Source organism: Pelodiscus sinensis, chromosome 2 (genome assembly GCF_049634645.1).
Source record: "Pelodiscus sinensis isolate JC-2024 chromosome 2, ASM4963464v1, whole genome shotgun sequence".
Classification (NCBI taxonomy): domain Eukaryota; kingdom Metazoa; phylum Chordata; order Testudines; family Trionychidae; genus Pelodiscus; species Pelodiscus sinensis.
Window position 1 is genome coordinate 174,750,795 of NC_134712.1, and position 15,383 is coordinate 174,766,177.

Genomic DNA, 15,383 nt, shown 5'->3' on the forward strand with positions numbered 1-15,383 from the left:
ATCAAGTACATACCTAAATGCCATTGAGATTTGTTTTTACTTTTAAAGAATTAACAAGGTCCTTGAGCTGGGTCCCCTAATGAAAGGGGTGTGTTCTTGGAAGCTGTGCCAATCAGGAGGAATGGGGCCCACTGCTCACATGGCTGGGAAACACTGCAGAATGAGCTCCATGATCCTACTCCAATAATAGATGCAGTCAGTTAGGCAAGGGTCAGCCACATTCAAGACCAAATCTGATCTCTCTTCCCATTCCACCCTACCCCGCCTCATTACTTCAGAAGAATTCATATATGTACACGAGCTTTAATTTTAAATGTACTTGATGAAATATGGAAAGCTTCCAAAATAGTTCGGATTTTAACATAGAGTGGGGCTGTTTGTACATATGTTCAGCACTTTGAACATGAATGGATGGACGGATCCCCAACCAGTCAAAATCAAAATAGCTCCAGTGAAGTCATTGGTACTGTGGTGATTTACACCAGTTGAGGATTTGACCTATACACTGATACATAAATGGTATTATTATGTGCAAGACTACCCTGTCTGAACCAGGAGATCTTCAATGATATAAAAATGAAAAAAAAAAAGAATCCTACAAAAAGCGGAAGCTAGGTCAAATTACAAAGTTTGAATAAAAACAAACAACACATGTAAGGGCAAAAGTAGAAAAGCCAAGGCACAAAACGAGCTCAAAGTAGCTAGAGACATAAAGGGTAACAAGAAAATATTAGAAGCAAGAGGAAGACCAGAGACAGGATAGGCCCCTTACTCAATAAAAAGGAAAAAAAAACAGTAACAGAAAATGTGGAAATGGCAGAAATGCTTAATGACATTTTTGTTTTAGTTTTCACCCAGAAGGTTGTTGAAAATTGGACACTTAGTCAATGCCAGTGAAAATGGGGTAAGGTCAGAAGTTAAAAATTACTTATATATATTACTTATATTACATATTATAATTCAAAATGATCTGGATGTACTGGAGAAATGGTCTGAGGCAAACAGGATGAAGTTCAATAGGGACAAATGCAAAGTACTCCACTTAGGAATGAACAATCAGTTGCACACACACAAAATGAAAAATGGCTGTCTAGGAAGGAGTACTGCAGAAAGTGACCTGCGGGTCATAATAGACCACAAGCTAAACATGAGTCAACAGAGTAAAACTCTTGCAAAAAACAAACAAACAAACAAACATAATTCTGGGATATATTAGCAAGAGTCTTGTAAGCAAGACACAAGAAGTAATTCTTCTGCATTACTCAGCATTGATTAGGCGTTAGATGGAGTATTGTATCCAGTTCTGGGTGCCACATTTCAGGAAAGATGTGGACAACCTGGAAAAAGCCAAGAGAAAAGCAATAAAAATTATTAAAAATCTAGAAAACATGACCCATGAGGGAAGAAATCACTGGGTTTGTTTAGGCTAGAAAAGAGAAGATTGAAAGGAAAGAGAATAGTTGTCAAGTACCTAAAAGCTTATTACAAGGAGAAGGGAGAAAAATTATTCTCCATAACCTTTCAATGATAGGGCAAGAAGCAATGAGCCCAAAGTACAGCAAGGGAAGTTTAGGTTGGACATTCCTAACTGTCAGGATGGTTAAGCACTGGATTAATTTGTGTAGGGAGCTTGTGGAATCTCCATCATTGGAGATTTTAAGAGCAAGTTAGACAAACTCCTGCACTCATCCTGGTCCAGATAGTGGTTGGTCCAGCCACGAGTGCAGGGAACTGCATTTAATTACCTCTCAAGATTCCTTCCAGTTCTATTATTCTATGATTATATGATTATGGTAGAATAATTTTTATTGTTTGTTAATTATGTATACTTGTATAATGCTAGATCTTTAAAAACCATAACATGAGATTTGTGTTTTTTCAATCAATATGTAATTCTAAATATAAGAAGTAAAGCCCCTGTTCTGATCACAGTTATGCAACTGTAAATCAAGATTATCTCTACTGAAGTCAATACATTTTCACCAATTAAAAAAAGCGATGTAAGTGAAATCAGAATCAGGTCCACTATTTCTGAAAAGTGTAAAGTAGGATTTTGATAATTCAGCCAGCTCATTCAGAGAAAAAATCATGTTTCCCTCCCATTTTATCATCTCTTCTTATTTTCAAATTAGAAAAATCCTCACAATATCCTAGTATTTTACATATAGAGCCAAATTCTGCTCTCAGTTGTACCAGTGTGAATCCAGAGTAACTAATGTTTAAAATTGATGCTGTCTCAGATGGAATAACTGAAAACAGAATGCAATTCATAGTTCATATACTGAGAGAGAAAAGTTCTGCTTAAGTGAACAAAGTTCTTAAAATGAGGCCTTTAGCATGTTAGAAATTCTGTTTCCTGCCTCAGTTGCCTATTTAACTGTAAAAGAGTAAGCACGCTGTGTCGACTATGGTTTTGTTGATTTTGTAGTGGAGTTGGCTTTCATTCTTGAACATTCTTGTCTCTTTCTCACTCTGTTTCTCAGGTTGCTTGGTTGTGAATGAGTTTGCATAGAAATACAGTAGCAATTTAATTTTGATTGACAAGTAATGCTGTACTGTTGAGAACATACTGAGACAGCAATAGTAATGATACTGTGTTTGACACCAACACCTTCAACAATGCGCTTTACATGCAAATGTATCCTCTACTGCAAATATCAGCTTCAGTGCAGCCAGGAAGTGAGGCTGGTAAACAATGATATGTGCACCTAGCTTTTTTACTTCAAGTGGTATTGCCAATTAACATGAGGTACTTAACACATGTGTAAAGGCTAGCATAGATACTTGCTAAGCATTTGTTCCAAGATGCAAACATGTATGCTTGTTCCAAGGCTAAGATCTTGTCTTCACTATTTAAAAAAGAAAAAGGTGAGTTTTATCCCTTGACTATCTCAAGGTTAAAAAAAAAAGTGAAAAGAAACACTTGACTTTTACTCTGAGGTAAACCAGGCAATGTGAGCCCTCTGCCCTTGCCTGGGTTTGACCTTCCCTAGTTTATCTCAAGGTAAAATTAAAGCACCTTGTCTTGGTTATGTTTTTCCTAGGGTTAGCCAGAATGCAGGAGTGCCATTTGGTGAAAAAATGTCAGTGTTTTAGCATTTGGTTTTGTTCACACACACCCACACATCAGAACCTTCCAAAGTTTTTCATGAAAAATGAGAGAAAAAAACAGACAGACAGATCCCAGAATAGTCAATAATGGTGAGCACACTCAATCAGGGTGTGGAAGACACAGATCACAGAGCATGGTTTTGCACCTGACCACTGCTGATTATTCTGGGCGCTCTCACATTTTTCTCTCTTTTTTTTTTTTTTTTACCAGAAATTCCACCTTGGACCTGAGAAAACTTCCCAATGAAAGTATGTATCAAAATTGATACATTTCCACAAAAAGTGTCAGTTTCAACAAATTGCCATTTTCAGATTTTAAAAAAAAGTCAAAAAAATCTTTACCTGTTCTAGTTTTCATCTCAGGATAGCTCATACACATTAGTTCCCCAAAGGTTAAAAAACACACCTTTGTTTAGCAGGGAAGACAATGCCTCAGCTTACACGTTGACACAACACCTCTGGGAAATGTCCACACCAGCTTTTACCAATATATTAACTATCTTGAGTTAATTGGAATCAAAATGTCTAGTACAGAGAAACCTTTGTGACTCAGCAAGGATGGCTGCCACTATATGAGAATGTCAGTCCCTTGTCCTGATAACTTTGATATTTGTCAAGGGAGGGCAGCTGTTATTAGTTTTCTGTCAGTTCAATATCAATTTATTTGTGTATGTAATGGAAAGCAGACAGCAAAGAAACAGAGAGTTTGCAAAACTGAATATATAGTGCAGTAACCTAGATAAATTTAGAGTACAGGTTAGGACAAACCAAAATTTCTGGCATAAACAAAAGCTCATTAGCACATAAGGAATATACAGTCTATACCTCAGCCAGAGGTCACTAGAATAACATAGGAGAAACTAACAGAGGGAAAAAAGTTTCTGCAATTTAACAAGCTTTGCATAATACTGTGACAAGAATCGCAGTGAACAAAATTCACTCGCATAGATCAAGAGCCCACAGGCACATACACAGCATACAGAACAGAACAAGGATGTTCAACAAGCACAAAAGCTGCTGATCAAAGACCAGCGTCCTCCTATTCACAAACAATATCATTCCCCTGCTAAAAGCCCTTTCACACAACGTAACTGAAAGCCCGCACTTTGAACAGGAATGAACTTTAAAGACAATAGACAAAAAAGCAACCCATATTCAAGCAATTAATACCAAGAAACAAATTCTAATTCCTACTCAGCCTTTTATGCCATCAAATATGCAGCTAATAGGAGTTCAAGGGGAAAAACTCTGAAAGGTCACCAGAAAAAATTACAGATCTGAAGGCAAGAATAAACTTTAACATTATGTATAGACTTTAGACCTAGGTTGGGCCTCATTTTTACCACTGCTATATTAGTGCACCTCACAGACATTAACAGACTCTTCCCCTGATTCACACTAATATGAAATACAATTTGTGTCTTTTCTATTCTTGAAAATAATAATTCTCTATATATTCTCATACACATCCAAATAATAAGTATGCCTGTTATGAATGGTTTAATCACCCACTAGTTTTTGTTAAAGAATACATTTAGCCTTCTCAGTTTTTAAGCATTAATAATGAAAATACGTATTTGTATAATTCTTTATATCTTCAAAGTGCTTTTAATAATCAGTTCTAGTGTTTATATCTCCTTTTTTAAAGATGGATTCACTGAGGCACAGCATGGTTAGGGGGCTTGTCCATGATCCAATAGCAGATGTGGCAACAAAAGCCAGATTAAAATTAAATTAAATGAGAATGATTAAAAGTTAAACTATGCCCAAAAATGAAGTGGAAACTACTGACAGCTGAGAGAAGGTGGGAAAAAATAAGACAAAGGCATTTTCAGAGCCAATTAACTGCAGTGAGTAAAGATCATACTGAATCTGACTAAAATATGATAAGCAAAAACCTTCCTTGCATCCCAATGAGAAGTCACTAAAATAATGTTAAACTGAACAGTCAGCTGGAGGACTCATTTTGTGCTACAGTGTTCCAAAACATTAATCAAAGGATACATAGACACTATAACAGTCCAGTATGTGACAAAAATAAAATACTTTGCTATCATCATTGTTAAGAGCACAAACTAAAGCAGTGTTTCTCAAACTTCATTGAACCACGACAACCTTCTGACAACAAAAATTGCTACATGACTCCAGGCAGAGGGACCACGTCCAAGGCCACTGCCCCTGGAAAGAGGGCCAAAAACTGAAGCCAAAGCTTTAGGGCTTAAGCTTTGGGTAGTGGGGCTCAGAATTTGGTTTCAGCCTTTCCCCACCCTTCAAGACTAACACCAGCCCAGGTGACCCCCTTAAAACAGGCCTACGACCGACTTTGGAGTCCCGACCCAAAGTTTCAGAACTGCTGAACTAAAGAACATAACTTACAAAGCTCTGATATCTTTATGTATTAAAAGTAAATCTTGCAAAAATATATTGAAATCTTCCTTTAGTATGTTGCCAACAGAATATTAAATCTGAGGGTCTAAATAATTTTGGGTGGTAGATGGATACAGTGTTAGGACGCAAAATATATCGTTTATATTACCAGAGATTTTCAGTCACTTTGAAAAATAACGTGGCTCTCAGCTCAGAAATGAATGCACAAGATTTCTGCTGCATCTGTCACCCAGGGCTGTGAAAATCAGAGCCACATTTAAATATGGTATTAAAGCCTCTCATATGGAGCCTAATTCTAATTTCATTTCCATTGCTGAAACTCCATTGACTTCAGTAAAGTATCAGATTTACACTGAAGGAAATCAGAGCAAAATCAAGCCCACAGATCTTGATGCCACCGTAAAATTTGCTTTAACTGTGTGGTCTTATGCTAAGGGGATCCGTGCAATATTGGTTATGGTTGTTTGCCTGAAGCTGATTCCTCAGTTGAAGTCAACTGGCATCAGCTGGTGATCTGTCTTTATATTTAGATCACAAGCAAAAATAAGTTTTCTGGTCTTAGGTTAACATCTATTTGAGCACTCTGTAACCGGGTGGCCTGCTGGGGCCTTGAGGTCCCGTCCAACTCAAGGGCCGCTACACTGATCCGCCCCTGCCCCCCGGCTTCTAATGCGCCGTCCCCACGGTCCACGCCTGTCAGTCTCTCTCTCTCACGTCCTCGCCGCCTCCCCCGGCGGCTCCTCCGAGCGCCGAGTCCACCGCGCCGCTGCTCCGGGGCGCTGGCTGGTCCGGCACGGTTCCTAGCGCAGGGCTCCCCGTCCGCCCTCTCCGGGCCGCCTCGGTTGTCCCCGTCGGCCGGCTCCGCTCCGGGTCTTCTCCGGGCTGGGTCCCCTGCTGGTCCGGCGATCCGTCCTGCGGAGGAGGCTGAGAGCAGAATCTCCCCTGCTCTCCGCTTGCCTCCCCCCTTCCTGTCTTTTTCCCCCTGATTTTAAACTCCCCGCTCGGCGTTTCTCCCGCCCCCGCCCTTCCTGGGGCCGCCGCCGTCTCCCTGGGTCCTAAAGCCCCCCCGCTAGCCTCCTGCCTATTGGGCGCATGCGCACCCGCCATTTTCGTTTTCCCCGCTTCTGCGGGTTGCCCTGCCACGCTGCGCCGGCTCCCCGGCGCCCACTGATCTTCCGCGCGGGGTCCGGGGCTGTGGACCCTGCCTCCGTTAGTGCGGGGGTGAGTCCCCCCGTCACACACTCCACAAAACTGCCAACCTCTTCTCAAATAGAGCCCGGGACTGGAATAACAGGGTGTGCTGCAAGACAGCAGCAGGAGGAACTGGGAGAGTTCTGTAAGAGATTTCATGTCACAACTTCCATTCTGTCTGGTTCAAGCCTACATCCTACAGCAAATTCCCTGCATTTTGGAGCACTATGTTCACTTAGAAGCTTGTAAAAAAAGAAGTGGTACTAAAAGTAGAAAGTTGTGATATATTTCACTACATCCATTAAGAGAGGGATTTTTTTAAGGTTACAGCTGGCAATTGTACTGCAAGAGTTCGAAAGTCCAATAACCAGGTAATTTATAGACACACAAGTGAAAATGTCAAAGAGAAAAATAAGTGGAAATAAAACTCTTATTAAAAACACCAAACTAGGATTTGAAAATACTTCACAGGGGATAGACATGAGGATTGCTTGGCTAGGAGGAGGTGTCTGATTAGGAGACAGTATAACTTGAGGGTTACAGGCAAAGGGCAGACCAGAAGGTTTCAGGTTGGCTGACTGACTGATCCAATGAGAGGCTTTGGCAGAGGAAGCTGATAGTCAGATCCCTCATGAGGTCAGACCAATTGCACAATATACTAAAAAAAATGAGGACCTGGAAATTATATTTGAATTTTCTGCTGTGGGGTAAGCTTGTTCTTGCATAACAGCACTGGCACATATAAGAAATGTCATTATCATTTTAAAGAACTATCTATTCTTGCTTTATTACCCAGATCTTTCTAATTATTACTCTTGGCTCTCTGTTATATGCTATTCTCCCATATTCGGATTCAAAACAAAATAGCCAGAGACATCGTTGTATTTTTAAAAGCTTCAAAACAGCCACTGCTGCCCTCTCAATGGCATCATACACAAAAGCCAAAGTGATGACATGACAAAAATATAAATACTTGACAAACCTGTTTTTCCCCAAAGACAAGTTAAATCATTGCCACTGTCAAAGAGTAGCAGATGTTCAGGGCCACATATCCAGCAGATACATTTGTGAGGCAGATAATTAAAAAAGAAAAAGATTTTGACATCTCTGCCTTTGCACAGTGTTGCTTTTAGTACTAAAATCTTAATATCTGCAGAGGACTTGCTGCTGACAAGTTTTCTGCAACTACTGAATTTTCCCTAAAGGAGAAATTTACTCCAATTATTTTTGCACTGGGCAGAGATATATCAACCTAACAAACCGATATCTAAAGGACACCCGATAGAGACATTCCATCTGCTTTCATCACTAGTTAAGAGTATCTTCAACTTTGAAACTGTTTACATAGTCCAAGAATGACATTTAGAAGTCAGTAGATAGGTTTAAGGTGAAATTAGCTCTAAGTGCTTAGCATATGCTCTTCAAAATAAAATATTTATTCTGAAAAAATATCTATAACCTTGATCATACAAACTGCAGAAAACTGTTGATTTAAGTTTAAATTTTAACTCATTTGCTGAATGGCTTTATTGAATACTGAAGACAGTGTTTCTGCTGCTGTTTTTGTATCTGCTTATAGTCTTTTAGCGAATATTTCTTTGTTTAAGGACGTGAACTAGATGTAAATGACATTGTAATTTTTCTAACATTTAAACTGAGATTTCATCAGCTGTCTGTACTGAGAGAAAGAACATTCTTTGCTCCAGTGAAATTAGCCAATAATCCCATTATTAGAAGAAGGAAAAAGTGAGACTTTTTGTCCCTTAAAATGTTGCTAAGAAAAGTTCAAAGATGTGATGTTGTTTAGAGATCAATGAAAACTAGATGGAATTTAAATATTAAGAGGCATGAATTTGCCTTCAGGTAAAAGATGATATTTGCATAATAACGAGAATGACTCATATGCTGGGAGGTGAACGTCTGACTAGAATCTAAAATTCAGGCGCTGGAATGATCTTTTACCTTAGATGGCAATAGGAAATATGCTAATCTCGGGGAAGTTAGTTGTCCATCATATTCAGCATTTTCCATAGGAATGAAATGGATAGAATTCACAAGCAGGATATATGTAACAAGAGACTGAGCCAAATTTTCCTCACAGTTACACAGGTGCAATTCTCACTGTTTTTAATAAAGCCAATGGATTTTACACCACCTGGCCAGATACGCAGTTAGCAAACGAGCAGAGTCAATATGTTATTTCTAAAGTGCTTCCTTAGTCAAAATTCCCACTGAGAGTTTTGACTGAACAAGAGTTCCAAGATCCATTATGAAAATTCTGAAGTTTTCCCTATTTGGTAATAAATGCAAGCCTAATAACTTTCATTAATGCTTTTGCTTCATCTTTCTCTCTTGCTGCTTTTCTTCTCACTCTTTATTATTCCTTGCTCCTTATTTTACTTTTTTTCTCTTTACCACACATCTCTCTTCCTCTGCCCACTTTGGTCCCCTCACATATGTCCACCCATCAAACATGTCTGTAATTTCCTTTGTGTGTTTTATATGTATAGGAGCAAATGCAATGACCTATCTGCTAAACGAACTTTCTCATCTGCATGAAAGACCCAGCCTTCAAAATTGGGTATTTAAATCTATATTTGGTCACCTGATTACTTTTGGAAAGCACCTAAGGCTATGTCTACACTGCAGAGAAAAGTCAGAAAAAGATATGCGAATTGCAAACCCCTTTTTTTCCAGAAGAGGCTTATCTGAAATTTGGCCCATCTACATGGGGCCAAATTTCAGAAAAAACTCCTCTTTTGGAACATCCCTTATTCCTCTCACTGAGAGGTATAAAGGGATGCCAAAAGAACACGTCTGCTTCTTCAGAAACTGTTCTGAAAAAGCGGACACACTCCCTGGATACGGCAGAGCTCTGCAGTCTAGACCTAGCCTAAGTCAGGGGCAGCCAAGCTTATTAATCCGACCCATGTCCCGTCCCTGCGACATGGAGTAATGCCACTCAAAGTGGCTGGCTGCTCCCTGTGGTAGTCTGCATTTTAGAGGCAGGGGAGGGAGGCTTAGTGTGCTGCCCCCACTCCCAGCACAATATCTCAACTCCTATTGGTTGGGTGGGGGAAGTTTAGCATGTTTTCTCAGCTCCCATTGGCCAGTTTCTGGCCAATAGAAACTGAGAGGTTTTGTTGGGGGTGAGAACAGCACACAAAAGCCTCCCCACACATCAAATAGAGCCTCATGCAACTGTCAGCTGCTTTGAGCAGTCTGGGGCTGCTGGCAGGCAGGGAAGCCTGCTTGAGACTGCTGCTGGCTGGGAGCTTCTTAGGTAGGTGCCCCCTGGACAGAGTCTGCCTTTGGCATCCCACTCCCACACACCAACTCCCTCCCAGACCCTACACCTGCTTCTATAACACTCCATCAGGCCAGAATCCTCTCCTGCACCCATACCCCTTCCCAAACCCTGCACCCCAATTCCCTGTCCCAAGTCACAACCCCCTCCTTCACTCTAAACTACCTCTCAGACTTCACATCCTCTCCTGGACTCAAATCTCTTACCCCGAGCTCACTTCTTCACCCAACCTCCATCCCTGACCCCACAGCCCCTCCATAGCAAAGTGCGGCCCCTGATCACTCATCAGAAATTATTGTCCACCCCTGATCTAAATTTAGGTACCCAGTTCAACCATAACATACATTTTTAACACCTTTAAAAACTTTCTGTTACAGCTGCCATAATGGGCCAGTTCTGTCTGCAGATAAAAGACACAAGTTGCGGCACCCATTGACTTCCAAATTCCAGTCTCAGTTACACCAGTATTATTTCCAGTTAAGTCAATGGAGATAATCCAGATTTACAGATTGAACCCCTATGAACTTCATTCTTGATCACACTCTGATGAGAATCAGAGCTGGCATTGGAGTGTAAACAGATATGGTACTAGCCGCCTGGTGGCCCTGTGCAGGTATGTTTTGCACAAACACACACACCCTCAACACATATAATAAAAAGCTAGTGGGGGGGGGGATTCTGCCTTGAACTGCTCAGAGCCCTAAGCAATTGCTCAGTCTGATTACACCCTGTGCTATATGTAAAGCCAATCTAACTAAGCAAAGAGTCAGGCCATTGTTTCTTTTACTGAGGTTAACCATTGCAACAAATTTCTGTGTGGTGAGACTGAGTGAGGAGGTGCTGTGGCGACAGTTGTGGTGCAGAGAACATGGCTGATCAGTAGGGTGGGAGCTGCCAGCTGCATTATCTTTAGAATGATCAACTTTGAAAAAAAATCCTTTATTAAAATTAACATACAAAGAATATCAGCAGAGATTTGTTTTTACAAACATTAGGAGCCAAGTTCTTCCAAAGCAGCTAAGTTGTACTCAGTGATAATGTGGATCATGCCATATTTCAAGTCCTCTGATCAGGGCCACTGATGTGGAGGAGGGGAGCAAAAGTGAAAGCTGCCAAGGCACCTATTGATTTAAAAGGACTTCAAGCTCCTGCCGCTGCTGTAGTGGCTGGGGGCCCAGGGCCCTTTAAATAGCTGCCAAAGTCCCTGGCTCCTCCGCCTTTCAGCCCAGGGTCCTAGCAATTCCGTTTTCAGCCCTGCCCCTGAACCTGGGGCCACTGGATGCTAGGCCAGTTCCCAGAACACAATTGTGCAGCCTGAAGACTACTCTATTTCACCTGAGTTGCCAACCACTCACCAGGGTTATCCTAACAAATGGGCACAGCAATATCTCAAGTCATTCCCTTTTGTCATGGTCATCAACCCTATGACAATAGTTGTGTGCTACAGATTGCCGGCCCATTAAACAGAGTTAGACTGCTTTGAACCACCAGTATGGTGCCAGAAGCCATGAGCAACTGGAGAATCCTGCCAGTGGATTACATTGAAAGGAGCAGTCTATTTTATGCCATTTTATCTAGCAAAAGATTCCATTTAAAAAAAAATCATATTCCTCAACCTATAAACCAGTTTTTCATTCCTGGCACACTGCATGGTCCATTCCTATATTATCTTGTCTTTGGCTTTCGGCATGGAAAAGAAAAACTGCACATCAGTGGGATCACTGAGCGGTGCACAGATTAGACTCAGGCCCTTGGCTTGATCACTTCCAGAGCCATGAATAACAAAAATTAAAAGTTCTTTTAGATTTTCTTAGTGACTAACACCTTGCCTTTCTTCCAGTGTAATCTTGGAAGCATCAACTCACCCTGTTAGAAACTCTGCTCAGGACAGATCCTTCCTGCCAGTAAATAATGTTTGTGGGAACTTCAAATAGAGAGAAGTATGTTTATGCTGCAATTTGAATTTAAAGATTTTTTAAGAGTGGTAGAAAAACTAATTACCAGGAAAATTAACTCAGATCCACTGAGCAGTTAGGGTACTAGCTTGTTAGTTTGAACTGGGTAGGCAAATGAGGGCAACCAGAGTTGCAAATGAAGCCCGGGATTTAAATATCCTGGGCTTCATTTGCATGTTCCTGGGCACCGCCATTTTTAAATCCCCCTTAGTCCGAACTAACTGCCCACGGCTAGACGCGGCAGTTAAACGTTAATTCAAACTAATTCGTTAGTTTGAATTAACTGTTACTCTTCATTCGACGAGGATTAACAGTTAATTCCAACTAATGAGTTGGACACCAAAGGAAAGGAATGGGTAGCAGGCTTCAAACTAGTAACAGAAAGTTGTTCTTCACAAAGCAAAGAGTCAACCTGTGGAACTCCTGGCTGCAGAAGGCTGTGAAGGCTAGAACTAGAACAGAGTTTAAAGAGAAGTGAGATAAAGTCATGGAGGTTGGGTCCATGGAGTGCTATTAGCCAGGGGGTAGGAGTGGTGTCCCTACCCAAAGTTTGTGGAAGGCTGGAGAGGGATGGCATGAGACAAATGGCTTGGTCACTGTCTTCGGTCCATCCACTCCAGGGTACCTAGGGTTGGCCGCTGTCGGCAGACAGGCTACTGGGCTAGATGGACCTTTGGTCTGACCCCGTATGGCCATTGTAAGCTCAGGGTCAGGGGTCTCAGTGGACCACCTTGATTTTCATGCACACCTGCTCCTGGGTGGCCAGGCTGGCAGCTCTCGTGCCCTAGACGGCCACTTTCCTGTGCCTAGTGCGGAGGTCATGGATGAGGTCCACGATGTCCACACTAGACCAGGCGGGTGCCCGCCTCTTGCGGTCCTGGGCAAGCTCCCGGGAGCCACCAGCCTGGTCCCGGGAAGAGGGGGAGGGCTGGGGGGCATTGGGTGGCTGGCTCGAGCCGTGCCAGGTGCAGGGTCTGCTAGCTGTGTGCTGGCAGGCTTGCACCTAGCACGGGCACCGTAGCCAGCCCGTGCCTCTTTAAGGGGGCCTGGGGCCGGGAGGGGGGCATACGAGTTTCCCTGGTGTTGGCCAGAGTGGCCAGCAGGGAAAGCTGGGGAGGGCTAGCCTCCCACTAGTTCGAATTAAGAGGCTACACACCCCTTAATTCGAACTAGTAAGTTCGAACTAGGCTTAGTCCTCGTAGAATGAGGTTTACCTAGTTCGAACTAAGCGCTCCGCTAGTTCGAATTAAGTTCGAACTAGCGGAGCGCTTGTGTAGCGCCTATCAAAGTTAATTTGAACTAAAGTCCGTTAGTTCGAATTAACTTTGTAGTATAGACATACCCAATGGGAGTTTTGACAACATTGACAGCAAAAGAAATCAGTTGAGCTCCATCATGTGGAGCTGAGAGGAAAATTTTACCTGTTATGTGAGGTTTTCAATTTGGTTTGGTTTTAGTCGTATGTAAAAAAAGCACTGACAACATGCAGCCAGTAAGGAATAATATAATTGTTTTACTTCTGATCAGCTTCTAACCAATATTCATATGTGGGTAGGTAGGCAAAAATCACATATAATCAGTTAGCAAACCTACATTGTTTGGCTACTCCATTATTTGATCAGCAGCTAAATTATTTTGGAGTTTACTGTCAGACATCAGAGCTTCAAGGCAACTGAAAAAAGAACAGAACAGAAGACCAAAAAAAGCTGGTTGAAAACTGGAGGATGGAACAGCAAAGAAACACAAATAGAGGGAAAATAGGTAGTTTATAGAGAATATTGATTTTAAAAAGATCCTAAAAAGTCTTCCTGGGAACCACCATACTCCTGGGTTGTGAAAAGTAGATTGGTGAATCCATTCAGCCCCTGGACATACTCTTCAGTCTTGAAAATAAGACATGCAAAGAGTATTTTAAGATATGCCAAGTAGTTCACACAGATGCCAAATCACACCATTTGCAAGCATGACAGAGTAGTCTGGGTTTTCTCTCAAGATCATAGGCTTAGATGAAGTAATTATGCTGTGATTAGTATGTCATTACACACACACACACACACACACAAGCACATTCACCTGGACCTAGATCCTTAAGGAAGCAGGCCCCAGCTTTAACAATTTTTGAAGAGTTTGCCATCTTGAAACGTTTTCTCTTCCTTATTCACCTTCCTTTGTGTAAGCAGGGGAATGGTCCCGCTACTGTGGGGAACTTTCCTGGGTTTTATACTACCCCGGTGAAATGGACCAGCAAAAGGATCTGAGTCCCCACTCCCACTTCTTTTACCCAAAGGCCTCTGTGATCCTGAGGGCTCCCCTTCCACTCTCCTGCATAGCAGAGTCCTCAAAATCCCAGCAAGGCTGAGCCCAGGTTTTCTGGGGCTTAATCCCTGACCTTGTAGTTACTTAGGGCAGGGGCTAGACTGTCCCCACTCCAGGGTGCTCTCTTCACACTTTCTTGACCCAGTGACCATTACATACAGTTCAAAGCAAATACAATTTATTAAATAGCAACTGATTAAAAAGAAAAGAATAAGGAAAAAGTGAGAAAGGTTAAATGAGAACACATAGCCCTGCTTTGTAGCACGGGGACATCACAAACAGCAGTCTGTAGAGTATAAGGACAGTTCACAGTCTGTTCCTTATAGGTCCCAGGGCTCTCTCTCAGGCCCTGGCTGTGCTGCAGGGGGGGCTGCAGGTTGGACATGCTCACTCTGGCAGTGACCACGCAACTTCAGGCTCTAGGTGGCAGGACCCCTCTCCCAGTTGGAGTTACAATTCCTCTCCAAGTCTGGCCTGCAGGGCCTCTTGGCTGGTGGTGTCTCCCTGCCCAGATCCTCTTTCCCCCCCTTTGCTGGTCCCAGCTGCTCACCACACCCAGCTGCAGACTGTGCTGCTTTGCCAGCCTCCAGCTCCTTGCATTGCTCCTCTGACCCCTTTGGCTCTGGTAACTGTAGGTCTGCCTCTTAGCACAGCTTGCACTCCTTGGGCTGTGTGTGTCTGGCTCTGTCACTGCAAAAACAACAAAAGGTCTGGTAGCACTTTATAGACTAACGAAACATGTAGATAGTATCATGAGCACAGCCCACTTATTCACAGGGTCTGCGCTCTGTGGGCTGAATGGGCCTCTAGCTCTGTCACTGCAGGTCTGCTCCTCAGTGCAGCCTAGACCCATTGCTACTCTTCTTAGCTCTCTCGCTCTTTGACTCAGACCCAGAAAATCCCAGCACACACGGAGAATGGAACCTGGCCTCTTAATTCCCCCATTGGCCTGTCCAACCTGTCAATCAGGCAGACCTGGCATGTTGGCTTCTTCCCATTGTCCCTGGGGTCTGTCAGTCTCAGGGCCCTGATTTCTCATGGACCCTTCCCCTTTTGGTATTGGGAGCTGGCCAACCAAAAACTCCCACTGAGTTTTAGTAAGGAGCTAACAGTCT

At 42.4% G+C, this 15,383-nt stretch overlaps 1 long non-coding RNA gene across 1 annotated transcript; it reads left to right on the plus strand.

The window, feature by feature from the left end:
* Nucleotides 1-9,886: 9,886 nt before the first annotated feature.
* On the plus strand, nt 9,887-11,957 carry LOC112545967 (uncharacterized). The gene is made up of 3 exons (XR_003089551.2): nt 9,887-9,973; nt 10,375-10,610; nt 11,838-11,957. It is a non-coding gene; the product is annotated as an uncharacterized LOC112545967 (long non-coding RNA).
* The last annotated feature ends 3,426 nt before the right edge of the window (nt 11,958-15,383 follow it).